Source organism: Tamandua tetradactyla, chromosome 3 (genome assembly GCF_023851605.1).
Source record: "Tamandua tetradactyla isolate mTamTet1 chromosome 3, mTamTet1.pri, whole genome shotgun sequence".
In the NCBI taxonomy this organism is placed as follows: Eukaryota; Metazoa; Chordata; class Mammalia; order Pilosa; family Myrmecophagidae; genus Tamandua; species Tamandua tetradactyla.
Window position 1 is genome coordinate 188,176,138 of NC_135329.1, and position 20,043 is coordinate 188,196,180.

A 20,043-nucleotide genomic window follows, 5' to 3' on the forward strand; every position below is an offset into this window, starting at 1 on the left:
TAATTTTGCAATCTCAGCCTTTTTTTAAAAAGTAGGTATTTATTTGTTATTTCTCATCATATTCCTTTATGTTTCTTATTAACAATACATGGGAGATTTTGTTTTTTTTAGCCAATCTGACAAACCATGCTTTTTCTTTTTCTTTTTTTTGGTTATATGGTCAGGGAATTGAATTCAGGTCTCCCGCGTGAAAGTTGAGCATTCTACCACTGAACCACATGTGCACCCCAAACTATGTTTCTAATAAGTAAAGTTTTAAGCTGATAATGCTTATTTGTAGCAAATTACACATTTGCTTTTATTCCTTCTCTCTGATTTATTTGTATTATGCTTACTATTCATTTTACATCATTCTTTTCTTAATCTAGCCTTTGTCAAATTTGACAGCCCTACTGTTCTTTCCCTTGCCTGTATGGTTACTTACTAATCTCTGGCATTTACGATCAGACTCATATTTTTCTACTATTACATGGAAGAAGGATGCTAACCACTTACCGTACAATGATGCTTTAGTATCACACTGCTTTTCCTGCAGGTCCTCATAATAGAAGATATTAAGAACATGTTCACTGTCCTTTTCTTCTTCCCTGTCACCTCTGCCCTCCACCATCCAGGACCAGACCTACTAAATATTTTACTAGCTTGTACCTTCTGCACCTGCATTCTCGTAGATCTTCATCAAGACCTCACGGATTTTTTTAGTTTAGATTTCTGTACTTTCCTCCCATTTCAACAATTCTTATATTTCACTTGTAGCACTTTTCCACAGTCTATCATTCTCTTTTTAGACATCCTTTTACTTGCATATATAGAAAGGTTCTTTGTTTTAAGGACTGAAGTGTGTCCTCCCATAAAGATATGTTCAAATCCTTATCTCTAATCCCATAGTGTGATCGTGTGATCCTGTTTGGAAATAGGATCTTTGAAGATGTTATTAGTTAAAATTAGGTTAAATTGGATTAGAGTGGATCATAATCTAGTATTCTTACAAGAGGAGGAAATTTAGACCTAGTCAGTAGGAGAGAGAGAGATGAAAAGAAGAGAGAAAAGTAGAGAAGAGAAGAGGAGAGGACAGCCATGTGAGAGAAGGAGGATTGAATGAAGCTACAACCAAGGACATCACGGGCCAGAAATCTATAGACTTCACAGGAGGCATTGCCTGCCAACACCTTGATTTCATGCTTCTAGCCTCCATAACAGTAAGACAATACATTTCTGTTGTTTTAAGCCACCTAGTTTGTGTTTTTTCAAGTCTAGAAAACCAAGTAATTGTTCACCATTGTTTCTTCCTTTCAATCTTGTTCTAACTTGAAGTCTTTGTTCTGATAGGTTTTATGTTAATTTCTCAAGAATTTGCCTCAAATAGAATATGTGGACAATATATCTTCTAAATATCTATTTATCAGCTGCTTGACTTTCATCATGGATGGTAAATGATATGGTGAGTGGGTACAGAATTCTTGGGTTAGATTTCTTTTCTCTCATTAATTTGTAGTTATTCTACAGTTGTCTAGTTTCCAATGTTACTGAGTCCAATGCCAGTCTTATACCTTTCCCTTTATAAATAACTTATTATTTCTATCTGGGATCTTCTAGCACCTTCTTCTTTATTGTTGGAGTCCAGCTTCATAGGATATGCCTAAATATATGCTTTTTTTCATGAAGGCCTTCTTGGCCCTCAATGTGCCTTTTTGATCAGCAGTCCATCTTCAATTTAGAAAATTTCTCTTCTATTTTTGTTTATAATTCCTTCTCCTCCATTTGTTTCTAGTTTTCCTTCTATGACACCTGTTCTTCCCAAGTTGGATCTTTAACATCAATTGTATGCTATTTTGATTTTTCCTCCCATGAAAATCTATCCACCTATGATTTTAATCTCTTGTATTTTTTGTTCTGTGCTTTGCAGTTTTTCCCCCTTGATCTTCCAAGTTATGAATTTGCATCTCAATGCTCTTCACATCATCCACTGATCTTTCTTTTTTTTTTTTTTTTTTAGTTTGAATCCTTATCTTTAGTTCACTAAAGCTGCTAAAATGCAATATACCAGAAACAGACTGCCTTTTAACAACGGGGATTTATGTAGCTTACAACCTTATGGTTCTGAGGTTGTGAAAATGTCCAAATCAAGTAATCGTCAGATGATAATCTGGACTCTGTCAGATGGCAAGGAACATGGTGTCTGCTGGTCTCTCTCTTCTTTTCCAGGTATCATTGCTTCCAGTTTCTAGCTTCAGTGGTTTCCTTCCCATTTTCTGTATCCTTCTCTCTCAGCTTCTGTTCTTTCTAGCCTTCCCAGCCCAGGAGTGATATGAAGTCAGCCACCCGTGAAGCTTCTCTCCAGTTCCAGCTCCTGAGGATCTAGTAGACCAGACTCACTCAATCTCCCTCTTAGGGGGGCTCAGATCCCTGCAGATCCATTCTCAGGATCCAATATACTCTCCGATGCCAATCTCCAGGCTACCACCCGGTACTTAGGAATAAACATCCAGCATCGATTCTCCCTGTCAGACACTGACAGGGATGTGGCTTCACATGCATTCTGAGGGCCACATTTGCCTTTAGCTTGGCTTAGTGGATGGGAACATAAGAAGGTATGCCACTTTCCCAGATGCTTCCAAGTTAGTCACATCAAATTGTAGAATTAGAAGGCCTTTTAGGGAAGGAACAGATTTCATTAATATTTCTTAATTCTCTTTGAGTCCAGTTTCCTCATTTTTAGAATAGAAATAATACTACCTATTGCATAGAACAGTGACAACCACATCATGTGTTATAAGGACTAAATGAGATAACTTATGCTATGGCCCTTACATAGTATTAGGCCCATGGTGGTCAATCAGTAATTATTCATGTCCTCCCTACTTTGAGAGTCTAACACAGGATCTGGTACCTAGTGGGTGCTCCAAAATAGTCATGGACCAAGGGATTGTTAATATAAAATGTAAAAGAAAACATGAATAAAAGTGAGCTGTAAAATAATGTGGGAGTAAAAATATTTTGTTCTTTTACCTATTTTCTTCATAAATTTAATGTCTTTCATTGCCCATAAGGCCATCATAAGAGCATGTTAGAGTATTATAAAATTGACATCAGATACTAGAGGGATTTTTCAACTTCATTCTGGAGTTAAACATTTGAAATACAATATAATAGTCATGTTTTGGAACCATCATATTTATACTGCAAAAATGAAAGTGCATAATCATGGCTGTGAAATGAATGAAACCACCATGCAAAAGTCTACATGTGTTTCAGTATCCCATCAGACTCTTCCAAACCAAAGAAAGCAAATCATCCAAAAGGGCATTTGGACAAATACAATATTTAATGTGTTTCAAGATTCCTATAGTATATCTGCATGCCATCTCCTAATGCATTCAACTAATGAGGAAAATATTGTCTCTTCATGATAACCAGTTACCTATTTATTAGTTGTGGGAAGGTAAAGTAATGATGCATAGTGGCTAAAGTTTTATTTTCCCTAGAATGGGGAGATAAAAATTGTTCTCCAAAGTTCTTTTGGATCTATACACTATTACCCGATATTGCCTAACGTTAATTCATGTCAAAATTCTCTTTACTAATAAGCATACTAGACAACTGGCCATCCACTGCTCTGAGTGTTAAGTGGGTAGTGCCAATCAAATGAAGTTAAGTCATACAGAAGCAGAGGGGAAATGAAAGGAAGGAAGGGATGGTGAAAAAAACAAAGACCCAGAATGAACACCCAGTGCTCCTCTGAAAAGGGACAGGAAGGAGAACATAGGGACAGTCCAGGGCAGGAAAATTGGATAGTTACCCACCAGGATGACCCCAATTTCCCTGTCATAACCCAATGCCCTTTCAATTTTCCTACTCTCCCAAGTATTCAGTAATTATTTATTGAGTGTATACCTGTTATATGCCAGGTACCATTCTAAGCTCTGGAAATTAGATCAAAAGATACAGTCCTTGTCCTTTAGAGACTTCAATTGTTTTTAAAAAGAGACAGCAAACAAACAAATTGTAGCACAATACTAGCACTTTTAAAATTGAGTAGAAAAGTTCAGTGGGAACATAATAGAAGGAGCACTTAAGGACTCAGTGCAGACTCAATAAATATTGATCAGAAGAATAAATGAATGAATAAATGAATTTATAACCTTCAAGGTCAAGGAATGTTTCACAAAAAATAAATAATATTTGAATTGAAGCCTGAGAAAACCAGTTTTCTAGGAATGCAGAGGGAGGACGGGCCCTTGAAAAAGGGAAAAGCAGGTACAAATTTACAGAGGATAGAGAGCACAGCAAGGTCAGGGAACTAAATTTAATTGAATTTAGGTGGCTGAAAGCTGAAGCTCCAACCTACTGGGAGGGGTGGGTGCTAAGTATTGAGCCTGGACAATTGGCAGGAGAGATCATGAGATCTTTGAAAGCTGCATGAAAGGTTGTATGTTCTGTCCTGTAGGACAGGGGAGGAGCCCCTGAAGAACACTGAGCAGGAAAGTGAAATGCCAAATTGACCTTTCATGAAGATCCCTCTGTTTGGAAGAAAGCTTTGGGAAGGAGGCACCAAGCAGAGAGAGAGAATGAGATGCCCAGGGGTTGATAACCAGAGCCTGAACCCTGCTTGAAGAAGTGAAATGGAAAGTCAGGGAGAGATGTCTGAGATAATGATGAGAAAGAATTAGAAGGTCTTGATGACTGAAGGTAAGGAGGAGGGAGAGAGAAAAACCTAGACTTCTCTCAGCTGTGGCTTCTCTTGTTTAACCAGTACATCAATAGGGACTAACAGAAAATGCACTTTACAAAGATTACTGTGGCTGCAGAACTAAGAACGGATGGGAGTAGAGCCAAAAAGGGCTGTGAGAACAGAAGGCTGCTCACAGACTCCTCTTTGTAGATGCAGAGGTTTCCCTAGGCACCACTACAGCTCTGTAAATGAGTTCAAGCCTCACAGGTGTGGGCAGACTAACTGTTCTAGGTAGTAGGCTGGGATCTAAGTGGAACTGCAGCTCCACAGAATCCATCCACACCTCCCTCTCTCTCTTAACCCAATCCCCAGGTCTCAGTGGCTACACTGAAGGGCAAATTCACTCTGTGGATCTCTCTCCCCAGATTCAAATGCAATCTTTTCTTTTCTGAGAGCCTGGAATCAACTCAATGTACACTTCTCACTGGCTTCATGAACTCGGTTCTTGAAAGCAGCTTGCATTAGAAAATGAGAATTGAAAAACTTAATTCTTCAGAGAAAATTAAAGTTAGGCAACAAGGTCATGAGTGAAGTTATAGAAGCTGTTATCAATGTCTTTCCTGTACTTAAAAAAATGAAGAACATTTAAGTTCCATATAATATATAACAATTATTGAGCACTTTCTCTGAGTGTAGCATTGCACATTATCATCTCATTTAATCGCAACAGCCCTATGAGTTAGGTACTATCATTACTCTGGATTATTAATAATAATAATTACTGTACATTAATATTCATTTGCATTTCATCACTCATTATAAATATTAAAATTTTTTCCTCTACAATTTCAACCAGACGCTCATCAATTAACCTTTCTTAGTTGTTCATAATATGAATACTAAACTTCATTCTCTATACTTACTCCTTCAACTAAATGTTTGAAGCCTTTCTGATTTTATGATTCATTGTCATTTATCTCATCTCAATTTCACCACACTCCCAGAGACAGAGTGTGACTTCAGTCCTTGTGATGGAAAAGAGCTTAGCTGAGTTGCTAATTTTTTTAAACTCCTACTTGATATACAAGGAGGCAGAACATACTGGTTCTGTCCAAGATAAATTCATCCCAAAATAAAGGTCATCTGTCCTTTTTGACATACTACATGTAGCCAAAACAGGAAGATCTTTAAGGGAGGGTTTGGCCTTTCTTATGTCTCCCAGTGTTATCAAAAACAGTCTGTTCTGCTCTGCTGTTCACTCTACCTCCATTTTCTATGCTGACATTTAGTTAAATCAGTAATTATCACAAGGGAAATGATTGGACATCCAGGCTTATATTAGTTCCTACATATACCCTGATTTGGAAAAGTTAAACTGAAGCAAATTGGTGTAAAATAAAATTTCATATCAATAAAATGAGATATTCAAGAGAAATTACTATGTTTCTCTATCACTTGAAAAAAATTAAGGTACAGTAGACTCCTTTTGTTTTGCTGACCAACCTCTATTTCCCCCTCGTCTAGCAACAAAAACAGCACCTCTTCCACTTTTCCACCATGGGGCTTGAGTGGGACTGAGTCTGGATGGATGCCCATGCAGTCAATCGGAGCTGGCTTTGGTGATTACTCGGGGATGGATACACAACCCAATAGGAAATAATGGGTAAGCATTCCAGGACCTTTGGCTGAAGTGATAGGGACAGCCACACTTCTGTCCTTATAATGTTACCAAGCTAAAGTCAGAATTTATGCTACCATTTGAGAATTGCCTGCCTGAGAATTAAGGAAACAGAAAAGAAACAAATTTAGAGGTGAATCAAGGCAGGTTCCTGACAACATCAGCAGTTCCTCTGGATCCAAACATATCTGGAGGCAAATACCTCCAAACTTTTCATTGATACAAATCAGTAAATTATTTTTGTGTCCAAGCCCCTTTGAATTTCTATCACTACCCAAAGTCCTAAAATGTCAAGTCAAATAGTAATTCTGTGAACTGCTCAGTCTAAATATCCCTTTTCCTAACTTCCTATAAATTTGGATTGAGTAGGGTATTGAAGAATGTGAAGGAAGCATCTTCTAGCTGTGGTTTATAGGCTAGTATTATTGCATGATTCCAAAATAAGTGAAAGAAATTGGGTAGACTATTTGTGAATATCTTTTGAAATGAAAAATTAGTGTTGTATTACATAAAAAGAACTTTGCAATCTATGGAGTCAGCATTATACATTATGGTCACTAGACCACTCAAGTCTGGCAATTTCATTTTAATAGATCAATTGTGCCCCACTGTTGCTCCAGGGCTAAAACTTGGCCAAATTTTATTTCAAAGGGTATTTTATGGCAAAGGTCCAAATGCTTTCACAGCAAAAGCTGAATGCTAATGGAATTGTGATTTAAAACTGTGAAACACAATCAATTTTTCAATGGAAGAAACAAAACCATAACCACAAATATTTCCAGTTTCTTAACTCAAACCTGCTAGATTTTTTGCATTTGTATTCATTATTTAATGATGGTAGATATTGTGAAAGAGTGCTGGATAGTGTCAAAACATCAAATTAGGCAACCTAGGTTCAAGGTGGGTGGTACAGATCAAGCTGCTTAACATCTTGTAGCACCAGTATTAAATTGTAGCATGGATGTTAAATGAAATGACATATATGTAATATTTTGTTCTAAGTCTGGAACACAGAAAGTCCAATAAATGGTCATTGTTATTAATAGTAGTTAATGTTAGTAAATGGAGTATTACTAGAAATAGTAATATTAACCTTTCCCTTTGGTTTTAAAAATGGGAAGTTTCTTCATTCATATTCTTTCTTTCTTTATAGTCAAATGAAACTACCGAAAGTGAAATTACTCTAGGAGAAATCTTAAATCTGGCTGAAGGAGGCACCCTTATCTCACAAAGAACAAATACAATGCAGCTTTTAAATTAGAAAAGAAGTATTAAGAAATATAATTGTTTAAAACAACTCAGACATCTAAGAATACAAATTTCTTAAGAAAGAGTCCTTGATCCATAGTCTGGAAAGCTTGTAGAATTTGCTGAGAAATGTCAGTTTGCTTTTAAAATACACTTACATTTTTGTAAATAAAAATAGAGAAGTTTCTTGTAGATGCAGAAAAGGAGAATAATATTTCCTGATTGACAAACAAAGATTTTCCTTTAAACAATGAAGAAATTCAATTTCACCAATCTCTAAGATCATCTCCAGTTTTCACTGAATGCTTACTGGATATTATAATTGAAAAATATATTTTACAGGATCACCCAATAAAAATAACACTGGGAAAATCTCAGAATTATCATAAAACCAGTACAAGTTTGCAACAGAGGAGAGAGGAGAGTTGATCTGGTTGTGCAAAGAGCAGATTGTAAAGGAACAAGTTTACAGAAAAGGAGATCACATAACATATTCTTGGGGTCTCCTAAGTAAGACATGATGATAATTTGTAGAGAGAGGTTAGCAATGAAAAGGATGAAAATTGGTTTGGATTAGGATATATTTTGAAGGTTAACTGACAAAACTCACAGATGGATTGGAAATGGAGTTTGAGGTAGAAAAGGAGAGGATAATCCTAGTTGGATGCTGAGTAATTGGAAAAATTGTGGTGTCACATTGGAATGGGGAAAGTTTATGTTGTAAGTTAAGTAGATTTTTGTCAAGTAGTCTGAGGAAAAATGGTGTTCCTGATAGAAGCAGCATCATGGACCAGAGCATAAAGATTTTAAAGGCCCTGGTATTCCCATGAAAGAAGGTCATGTTTGACATGGAAAACATGGAGGACATTGGTTGACAATAAGGCAAGTTGGCAAATGGAGCAAGAGATGTTGCCAGGAACTAGATCACTGAGATTGTACTTGATTCTTTAGATTGCAGAAGGATTATGAGCTATATAGGAGTTTAGAGCAATCAGAAATCCATAAGCTATGTCAAATACAGAAATGAAATAGCTGCAACAGAGGAGCTGACTGTGTACATTGGATTAATTTATACTAGATCTCCAAACTAAACAACTGGTACAATTAAGGTTACAAACAGAATAGAAATATTATACAATATGATAAATAAAATAGATATAGCAAGAATCAGATTGAAAGAGTTGTGGAGGAGTGAAAAAATAATATATTATACTTACGGAGGGCTCACTTGTTTTTCTAAGTATTCCAAGGATTCACTTAATCCTTATAAAGAACTTCTGAGGTAGCCACTATTATTCTTACCCTAATCCAGAAGAGGAAACTGAGCCAATCCAGAAGATTGCAAACTGAGCCATGGAGGGATTTAAAAACATGCCTAGGATGGCGCGATGGTGGCTCAGTGGCAGAATTCTCACCTGCCACGCCAGAGACTGGGTTCGATTCTTGGTGCCTGCCCATGTAAAAAAAAAGTGCCTAACTTCATACAACTATTGAGTGATAGAGTGGTAGGATTTAAATATAGCGATGTGATTTAAGAGTCCACAATTTTTTAATCATTATTTGGAGGGACAGTCTCTGAGGAAAATGGGGATCTTTCACAACTAGGAGTCATTTTATGCCGAGTAAAATTGAAGCATGAGTTTAAAAGGGCTTCATCTTCTCAATACTTTCCTGATACGGTGAAGCCATGTTTACTGAAGTTCAATCGCTTCTGCAGTTTTAATATGATTTTTTCTTTTACATTCCTTTCAACTAGCCATGTCCTTTAATCCATATTCGATATTTCTAGGTGGGACCTTTTTGATCGTTTTCATGGAGAAGTGGGTGGCAACTTTTGATTAGATGGTTCCTATGGAGATGTGTCTCCACCCATCCAAGTTACAGTTGCTTACTGGAGCCTTTTAAGAGGGAACCATTTTGGAAGAAAACTTTAGAGCATCCAGAACCAACAGAGTACACACAGCCAGGGACCTTTGGAGATGAAGAAGGAAAATGCCTCTGGGGGAGCTTCATGAAACCAGAAGCCGGGAGCAAAAGCTGGCAGATATCGCCATGTTCCCATGTTCACCATGTTCCCAGCTGAGAGAGAAACCCCAAACTTCATTGGCCTTTTTTGAGTGAAGGTAACCTCTTGTTGGTACCTTAATTTGGACATTTCCACAGCCTTAGAACTATAAATTTGTAATTTAATAAATTCCCCTTTTTAAGAGCTAAAAAAAAAATTTCCTTTCAAGTACAATTACGTCAAATACATTTACTTAAATATTCCACTATGATAGAATTATTTTAGCATATCTCCCTTCCTCTCCATATATCTCTCCTTCTCTATATATACATAAGAGATAGCTGGAATTTGGTTTAAAAAATAGAAGCACTCGATATATTTGTGGTTTGGTATTTGGAATGATTCGTTGCTATTTTTCTTTATATTTTCCTGTATTTATTGACATTTAAAATTATGGAACATGTTTCATTTCAATAAAGACCATAAAGTCATTACTATCATGAAAGAAAAATAAAAACTGGTGCAGTGGGGATGGGGGTAAAAAGATCATAGCAATCATAAGTCTCATTTGTTCTATTCCTCAACTGTTCATAAGGGAAACACACATGTCATTTCCAGGCCACATCAAATCTTTTCTTCAGGTTATGAATATTAATCCTATATATATGTATAAATATATATATATATTTATATATATATAATGACTATCATCAGTTGAAGTGTTTGTGAAAATTTAAACACTTCCTCATTCACTAGTGGTACAAAGATATAAATTGGGACAAAAACTTAAAGGCACTTTATAGAAACTGATACTACTCATCTTTTGCAAATTCAAAGTTCACTGAAATTTGGAGTATTGCAAACAAAAATTATATCAAAATATAGCCACTGGGACAGAGTGCTCCCAGGGGAATTAAAGTGAAGTTTAGTTATTGGAATGTAAGAAGAATGACAGAAAATGACTGTAGATTTTAAAGTATATTGAAGGTTTGATGATTTCTCTATTAGTCACTGGTGTATATTCATCTATGTTAAAGAGCGGAGGTTCTTTTTCAACCTAAGCCATTGCTATAAATTTTTTCTTAAAATTATGACCATGAAAGGTAAAAGGAAAAGAAAACTTGTATAGTCAGAAAAGCCAGATATAAGTGGAAATGCAAAGGCTAAGTTTTAGCAGGTACACATGATCCTTGCTAAGAAAAGAAGAAAGTGGAGAATAAGAGAAGATGTAAAGGAAGAAAGGAAAAGGTCCTGTCAAGAAACTCATATTGGCTGAAAAAAATGGGGACAGATGGCCTACTCATACAAGTATATATGCTTAAGGTATGATGGGAACTAATATTTAAAATTAAAATTGACCAAAAGCATCTGGGACCTGTGGTCACTACTTATAATATATAAGCTTGACAGGGAAGTCAAAATATTAGACCATAATGGTTCAGGCACCAACATGTCCTTTTATTTAGCATTTTATTTTTTTACAGACATTAAGAAAGGCCTACTTCAAAATTTGATAATTTAATGGTTTGGAATATTCTTTTTGCAAATGATTTTATAGTTTCATTCCTCTTAGTGAGCAAACCCTATATTCCATGGTATCAACAAGAACTAAAGGCATGATGACTTCTTACAATTTTTTGATAGTCCAAATAAACTCTAATATGTCATCTTATGCAAGTTTCATTTTCCCATATTTAACCTTAATAACTATTAAGATAGAGATGATCAGAATTCCCATGGCACATCCAACATGGCATGAGTTTCAGTTTGTCACTTACTATGAAACCATAGCTTAGCAAGGTACAAAAATTGAACAAGACAAATTACAATTTGAAAAAAGATTATTGAAAACCGAGTTAAACTATTTTTATCATAAATTGATCTTTAATGATACATTGGGAAAAAATAAAAGGAAAGTACCTTAAAGGGTTGAGGGGAAAAAGTACTACACTGCAAAGAGAGGTGTAAATATGTAGATAGTCCAAAGGGAAATAAAAACCTACCTTCTCCTTAGCAGCAATGCCATACTTGTAGCTATGAGTTCCAGTAAGAGCACAACTCTTTGCTCTCTAGGAGAGGAAGGTTACACACCCAATTGTCATACAATACAGTACCATCTGGTGACAGAATGAATAAAAAACACCAATAAGTCTGATTAAATCTACATGAATTTTGTACCCAAAGATGGATGGGGGAAAGGCAGAGAATCAAAGTAAAGGTGGTTATTAGAGTCTCTCACATTTCTTTCTGTTATTCTCTCATATTTTGTTCTAACAACTGTTTCCCAAATTAACTTTCTTCCTATCATCAGATTTCTGGAATATTCAATTTTTAAAAATCAGCATTGTTTACCTTTTTAAAGAGAAGTGGGTGCATTTTGAGTGAATCTTCAAGCTTCTAACATTTCCTAGGTTGTGTTTACTACCTCTTAGGTCTCCAAAAATCATTGCCAATATCAATAACAAGCAACAACAACGAAATATTAGGTAAATTGGACCTTATTACAATTAAAAACTTTTGTGCATCAAAGGACATTTTCAAGAAAGTAAAAGGGCATTTACAGAATGGGAGAAAAGTTTGCAAATCATATATTGAATAAGAGTCTAGCATCCAGAATATATGAAGAACTCTTACAACTTAACAAAAGCTGTAATAACACAATTTAAAAATGAACTAGGGATGTAATAGACATTTCTCCAAAGAAGATATGCAAGCTTCCCACAAATACATGAAATAATGCTCAATATCCTTTGTTATTAGGGAAATGCAAATCAAAACCACAATGAGATATCACTTCACCCTCACTAGGATGGTTACAATTGTAAAGAAAATAAGTGTCGAAACGGATGTGGAGAATTTGGAACTCTCATATATTGTTGGTGGTAAAGTAAAATGTGGGAAACAGTTTGGTTGTTCCTGAAAAAGTTAAACATAGAATTACTATATGACTCAGCAATTTCAGGCCTATCGATCTATCTATAAACATATGTATGCCCCAAAGAATTGGAAGTAGGTACTCACATATATATGCATTATTCATTGCAGCACTGTTCACAGTAGCCAAAAGATAGAAATAGCCCAAATGTCTATTAACAGATGAATAGATAAAAATATTATGATTCATGCATACTGTAGGTTATTCAGCCATAAAAAGGAATGAAGTACTGATACATGATACAACATGGATGATCCTTGAAAAACATTATGCTAAGTGAAAGAAACAAGATATAAAGGGTCACATACTGTGAGATTACATTTATACGTAATACCCAGAATAGGTGAATTCATAGAGAGAGAAAGCAGACAGGTGGTGTCCAGGGGATGGAGGAAGGAAGGAAATGGAAATAACTTCTTAAAGGGTATGAGGTTTTCTTTTGCAGTTATGAAAATGTTTTGGGACTAGACGAAGGTGTTAGTTGTACAACATTGTGAATGGACTAAATGTCACTGAATTGACCACTTTAAAATGCTCAATTTTATATTGTGTGAATTTAACCTCAGTGAAAATAATTTTAAAGCCATTACTTCCCCTTTGTTAAAAAAAAAGAAGAGAGAAAGAGAAAAACCCAGTATCTTAAATATTTTCCCACATGGAGCTAGAATTTATTTTAGTTTCTTTATGTTATTTACTTTTAAGAATTACCTGCATAGTGTTAATGGGAAGTAAAGAGAAAGATGCTTATAAAGTCAGAGAAATGCAGTGAAAGATATGGGAGACATTTGGATTAGACTAAAGAAAATTTCAGACAAATCAACTAAGGATCAAACTACTTCACAAAGATGTCAAAAGCAGTTACGATGGAAGTGTGATCAATTCACCACAAACTCCCTTCCATCAACATGAAGCAAAGACCAAAAAGGTACGTCTGTTTTGTTTTGTTTGGGTTTGGTTTGGTTTGATTTATTTTGGTTTGGTTGGTTTGGTAATACAAATTGTCCTACTATCCCATTGCTACTTACATGTTTGTTGTTATAATAAAAGAGCAACGAAGTCTATTCTACAAAAAAAAAAACGCTTTTTGCTTAGTGTCCTGTCCCTTTAAAGTCAATAGATTTTTCTAAATTCTGTGGCCAACTCCAAATAAAAAAATTCTGAAGATGTTCCTGGCTGTCTAGAAATCATTAGCCTATAGGACTGAGCTAATCCTGCAAGTGTTTTACTGCCCAGCAGAGGTGGAGGGGCTTTTGTGGACAATGGTCTTGCTGACCTAAGGAAATTCCTCTGAGCCCAGGGGTGATGAGAAAGAGACCCCAAAACCCTAAGAAATTACTGTTCCAACATCTGGGGAACATGATGTCTTTTGTTTCCCTAAAGAAATTCTTTCACCTGTTTCAGTTAAACCAAATAGTACTAGAAAACATGTGAGGATCTAGAGGTAAAAATAATCTGGTTTCTTTCATTCATTCATTCGTTCATTCAACCATTTATTGAAGAGATGCCAAATGCTAGTACTTTGTTAGGTAATAGAAAAATACTGGGAAAAAAGGCAGATGTAGTCTCTGCTATCCTACCGTCTATAACTCAGAGATGACGGCATACATTAAACATTAAACAAACATTGCCTGATTCATTATTTCATTATTGGGTTCAGGAAGGCCTGAAAAGAAAAAAATACTGAGTGAGAAGAAAATAAATAAAGGGGGACATGATCAGGCAACACCTTTTGTTTTTACATAGTTTCTAAAATGACTTCAGGTGAAATTGCATTAAGCCCAAATGAGAACCCTATGAGGAAGGGAGAATGGTTATTAATATCATTTTACAGGTCAAGATTAGAGGCACTGAGGCTAAGGGTATTTCCAAAGTCACACAGTTAGGGGTACGCAGTCCTGGTAATGAGGCTCAGGTCTTTGTTAAATTCTTTTCCTCAGAGAATACTGCCTGTCATTTCATGCAGAGCCATGTATTTTGGAAAATAAGACATTCAAGGAAGGTGTCAATTTTGTTCGTTGTCCCATACTACAATAGTCTCCCTACTTCTTACTTCAGAATTTTAAAGGGGGGCGGGCCACGGTGACTCAGTAGGCAGAGTTATCGCCTGCCATGCCGGAGACCGGGGTTCGATTCCCGGTGCCTGCCCACGTGAAAAAAAAAAAAATTTTAAAGGGGCTTCATAAATGGCTCTTTAGTAAGAAATAACTCCTGTGTTTTCCAACCTTTTGTTTTCCCAGACTAAAAATTACGGAAAATATTTCATTACTTAACTATCGTTAGAGAACCCCTTCCGCCAATGATGTGACCAACCCCTAGCAAATATTCCAAGAAGCCTCTCCCACCCATCATTTCCAGGGAAACCACTGAGTCCACCCCAGCCCATGCGATAGCCGCATGACTCCTCCTGTCCCCCAGCAGTTGCAGTCTTGCTATAACTCCCCTTAGCAACATCCACCCTCTGGCAGTTACGATCCTGCATGACTATGGTGGCGTTTAAATTTTATAACTCATCAATGAAAATTAAACCTCGCCAATGAAAAGCTGCCAACTCCCCGCTTAGCCCTCTGCTTTTAAACCAACAAATAGAAGCCTGCCAACTACCCACACGCAAGGTGACTTCCCGCCACCCATCCCGTATAAACGGTGCCCCTCCCCTGCTCCCGGCTGGCGCGGTCTTAGGCTTCAGCCCACCTTCGCGTAGCCTCGCAACAAAGCTCCTTAGATTGAGTTTTGGTCTCTTCTCCTCCCTACTGGTCAAAAAGCCTATCAAGTATTATGATTAGAACTGAAGAATTTTATGGCCCTAAACTTGGCCATAAAATAGGAATAGGCAGTTCTATTTTCTCCTTTTTAAAATCTTCATTACAAAAGTAAAAAATATATACCTGAAGGGATTGTGGGAAGAGGGTGGAGAAGGAAGCACCAGAAATCAGACCCTTTACCTGAACAGCTATTAAACAGGTAGGATCTGTCTGGATCAACTATTTTAAAACATCGGAGTCCAGGAGAACACTGTACAGCATCCAGATAATAGCAGAAGGCAGAGGCTGGTAAATTAGGGTAAATACCAATAAACTCTTCTCTCTGCCTGCCAGCTATCGTTGCTCAGCCCCTACTCTCACAGCTGGCTCCTGGCATGGCTTGTTGGTGCCAGAAAGAGACATAAAAGTCCACTTCCCCAGTATCTGCGGTGGGTACGGGATGGAATGATCACTGGTCACGACTCTTAATTAGTGACTTCAGATGGCTGGATACCAGCTCTCAGGGTAGCTTTTGTTCCAACCCAAACCAGGAAAAGACTGCGGAAGAGACTTAGAGACACTCTGCTTCCCCAGAGTTGGAGTTGGGACAGGGGGAAGTTGAAGGGCTGCATGGGCTCAGCAGGAAAGCATGGTTTAGGGAGCTGTAGAAGAGGTTTGTGGCACCCTTTCTGGCCTCTCCCTCATCCTTTCTCCAGCAGTTTCCATGGAGCCGGTCTGTGTCCTTTTGTGGGTGCTTGAACTTGTTCCAACTGGGAAAGACCAATTTAGAAAGCATACAGCCACCCCCACCCCACCACCACCCAAATTTGCCCTCCAGGCAAAAGCAGCTTTAGACAATGAAAGCACTGTAAGAAATAGTTGAGGCAGATGGCCTAGGGCAAAGGCTTACTGCTTTAAATTCAGTCAAGAAAGGGGAAGGAGAGGGAGAAGGTCCATCTCCTAGGAAGGAAAGGAGGCATTCAAATCCCTTTAAACAGGGGAACCCCTAAGGCCACTAGCAGGCACAAACCCACCTTGGGGAACCCATCCTGATAGGTGACCTGACATTTAAGAAAATCTCTGTCTTATCACTAGCTGGTTTGAAAAACAAGAAAACAGACATCTCAGATCTCAGGAACTAAATCTCAGAGTTAACGTTTTTTAAAATTAAAATGTACAGTGTGCGAAAAAGATTGTTAACAAGACCAAAGGGAAACAAACAAGAAACGAAGGCCCATCCAAAGGAAGGGGATAAAGAATCCAAAAAACACCAATGAAGAAGACAAGACTGTGGACATACCAGACAAAAGACTTTTACAAAATGATCTTCAATATGTTCAGAAAGATGAAGGAAAATATAAAGAAATAAATAAAGTATATCAAGAAAACAGTGGATGAACAATATGAGAGTCTTAGTAAAGAGATAGACGTTTTAAAAATGGAACGAAAACAGGACTACTGGAGTTGAAGCCTACAATAACTGAAATGAGAAATTCCCAGGAGGGTTTCAACAGCAAATTGGAGTTGGCAGCAGAAAAAAATCAGTGAACCCAAAGTCAAGACAAATTGAAATGAGTCAGGCTGAGGAGCAGAAAACAAAAGTACATATAAAAAGTGAAAATAGTCCCAGAGACCTATGAGACACTGTCCAGAGTACGAATATATACATTTTGGATGTCCCAGAAAGAGAAGAAAAAGACAAAGGGACAGAATAGTCAAAGAAATATTCAAAGAAATAATGACAGAAAACCTAACCAAACTTAGCAAAAGATATGAATATGTACATGCAATAATTTCAGAGAACATCAAACAGGATAAACTTGAAGAAAAATATACCCCAGCACAAATTGATCAAACTGTTGAATGCAGAGAACAAGAAGAGAGTTCTGAAAGTTGCAAGGGAAAAGCAATGTGTTATGAGTAAGAGAGTCACAATTAGACTGAGTGCCAATTTCTCATCAGAAGCTATGGAGAAAAAGAAGTCAGTGAGCTTAAGTTCTTAAAGTGCTGAAAGAAAAAAAAATGACAACCAAGAATTTTATATTTAGCAAGATTTTCTTTCAAAAATGAGGGAAAAAATACAATATTCTTAGTTAAAAGCTGAGAGAGTTGACCACTAGACCTGGCCTATGAGCAATACTAAACAGAGCTCTTCAGACTGAAAGGAAAGAAACTAGACAGTGGTTCAATGTGGCACAAAGAAATAAAAACCTCTGAAAAATGTAACCATTTCGATAGTTATAAATGCCAGTACTATTGTATTGTATTTTTTTTTCAGAACCTTAAGCTCAGCTTTATTACTTAATAAAATTTCAATCTCTGGAACATTAAAATTAATTTTTCCAAAGTTTGGTTAAAACACAATTTACAAATATTTACTATCCCCTGAAATGCATTTCCAAGTAAAGAATGAAAATGAAAAAGCACATTATATGTACTCAAAGGCTAGTTAGTTTCAAATTCCATCAGGGTCACATTCAGCAGCACCAGTCTTTTTAGGATTTTCAAGATCTTCTGTTGAATCTACAAAGTTGTTTTCCATAAAGGGGGAGGAATGGAAATCCCCTCTGCTTTTTTGAACTACATACATGCTTACAACATAAGTTGCTTGCTGTGCAAGTTCTTTAAGATTATTGGTCAGTTGTTCCATGAGATGCATTTCTCTATTCTAGGGACCCAGAAGACCGACGATGTGAGGAGGGGTCCAACATTTAGACGCTCATCCTCGGCCTCCTGGAACCCCTAAGCAAGCCAGTGGTCTAGTCAAGGTTCCTCTGGAACCCTTCAGCTTCTTCAGAGTAAAAAACTTCAACTGGAGCACCAAAGTCTGTCATCACTCTCAATGCTCTGAGCCTGCCCTGATTACTGAAGTCCAAACACTAGGCAGGCCCTTTTACCATATCCTGCCAGCCCACACACTCGCATTCCCACAGTAGATCTTCAACAAAAGATGCTTGATGCTGCCTGGGTCTCCTCCAGGCCCCAAAGCCAGGTTGTTAGTGTTACATGGGAAAAGCAAAATCCCCCATGTCTTCTACTGTCAAGTGTCACAGTCTGGCCTTCATCCTCCTGTGATGATGTTTCCAACTCTATAGAATTCTAGAGCTCCCTTCTTTTGTTAAAGCATCCAGCAAACTATCTGCCATAACATATGAACAGTCTTGGCAAGTGGCCCACAATCATGGATGCTCAAATCACTTGGAAGATTAGAGTCTTCTCCATAGTTCAAATAGATTAAATCAGAAACTTCCTTGCTGATATTTGCAAATGTGAAGTCATAACGTGGTGTGTAAGAACTGTAGGGCTCATAATTCGAGTATAATAACACTGGAGTTGCTTTGTTCCTTTTATTTCCTTGGAACCCTTGCAAAGTATTCACTCCAGATTGAAGTCTTCCAGTTGTCATCCCCAGTCTTACAGGGCAGTCACCTGGTTCTCCTACAATGGGATCCACGGGATGGAGAAGTACCACTGTAGTAGTCCAATCTGGTTTTCTTCTTTCAAATTTGCACTGACAGTTAACAAGCTACCTGGTTAGCTTTCCTTCAGACTCCTTAATGATGCAGTCAATTTGCTCCTGCTCTCTTTCTAAATTACTGCTTTCACATTTATCTTTGAGCAAATCTTTGTCTTTCTTTTCTCCTTGTTAGGACTTTTGAAGACTTGGGCTTCCATATCTCCAGAGTCTTCCTTCTCTTTGGGCCAGCAGCCAATGTCCTCCCCATTCTACAATGTGTCTGCTCTATCTTTCTGTTCTCAAGTTTTGCAAATTTGCCATGAATTGTATGATCTGAATTCTCTCCTGGCTAAGAATTTTCATCCCTTATTACAATAGCTTTTTTTCAAATTTATAATAAATGGCATCTGGTTTGCTGTAAATCATGGCATTAGTACACATTAGTCTGAAGTTATCTTTAAATTTTCTACAAACTGGTAGCCATTGTTCTTGATCTTTTCTTTCAAGGTACTAAAATTCATTGGGTATTTAATGATCATGAAGTAGCTGGGAGCAATAAAATCAGTCACAGGAAATGAAAAGAAAGCACTTGGGTCTTTTATTTGCAAATGTCTCATCAGTTGATTCAAACCTCTTGAAAGACTGTCTGCTCTACTTCTTGCTTGGCTAATGAGCTTGTGAGGGGCTTCTAGGAGACAAGTCTAATTTTATAGGGCCTTGACATTGCAGGTCTTTTTCTGTGTCATTCTCTATCTCACTTCTTCATACAGTCTCCATCTCACTTCTTTTTATCCTCCTTTACTCTTCTCCATTTTCTCCCCTGTTCTTCCCCTAGAACCTCCTTCTTTCCTTTCTTTCTCTGTTTCTGCTTTCTGGCATTGTGTTTGTCATGATCATTTGTCTTAGAAGGAGACTTAAATTGTGCTCTGAGCTGTCTGTGTAGTGCCCAGTGACTTCCTTTCCTCCCACTTTGAGAATCAGTTTCAAGGGCTTCTTTACATACTCCTCATAGAAGTGTTTGCTTGACTTGTGCTTTTTATGCTTCTTGCCCATGTCCAGCCAGGCCCTGGTGTCTATCCCCTATGCCAGGCCAAGGCTGTGAAATGCCACTTGCAGTCCAGGCCAGCAGAGTGGAGGGCAGAAGTGGGGCCAGACCCTGCCACCGGAAGGAAGCGGGAAAAAGCCCCAGATGTACTGTATGTTTTTTTCCTTTTTTTTTTTTTTACATGGGCAGGCACTGGGAATCGAACCTGGGTCCTCTGGCATGGCAGGCAAGCATTCTTGCCTGCTGAGCCAGCGTGGCCCAC

At 37.4% G+C, this 20,043-nt stretch overlaps 1 pseudogene; it reads right to left on the bottom strand.

Moving 5' to 3' along the window:
* Positions 1-17,734: 17,734 nt before the first annotated feature.
* LOC143675859 (bromodomain-containing protein 7 pseudogene) lies at positions 17,735-19,789 on the bottom strand (annotated as a pseudogene).
* Positions 19,790-20,043: the final 254 nt, after the last annotated feature.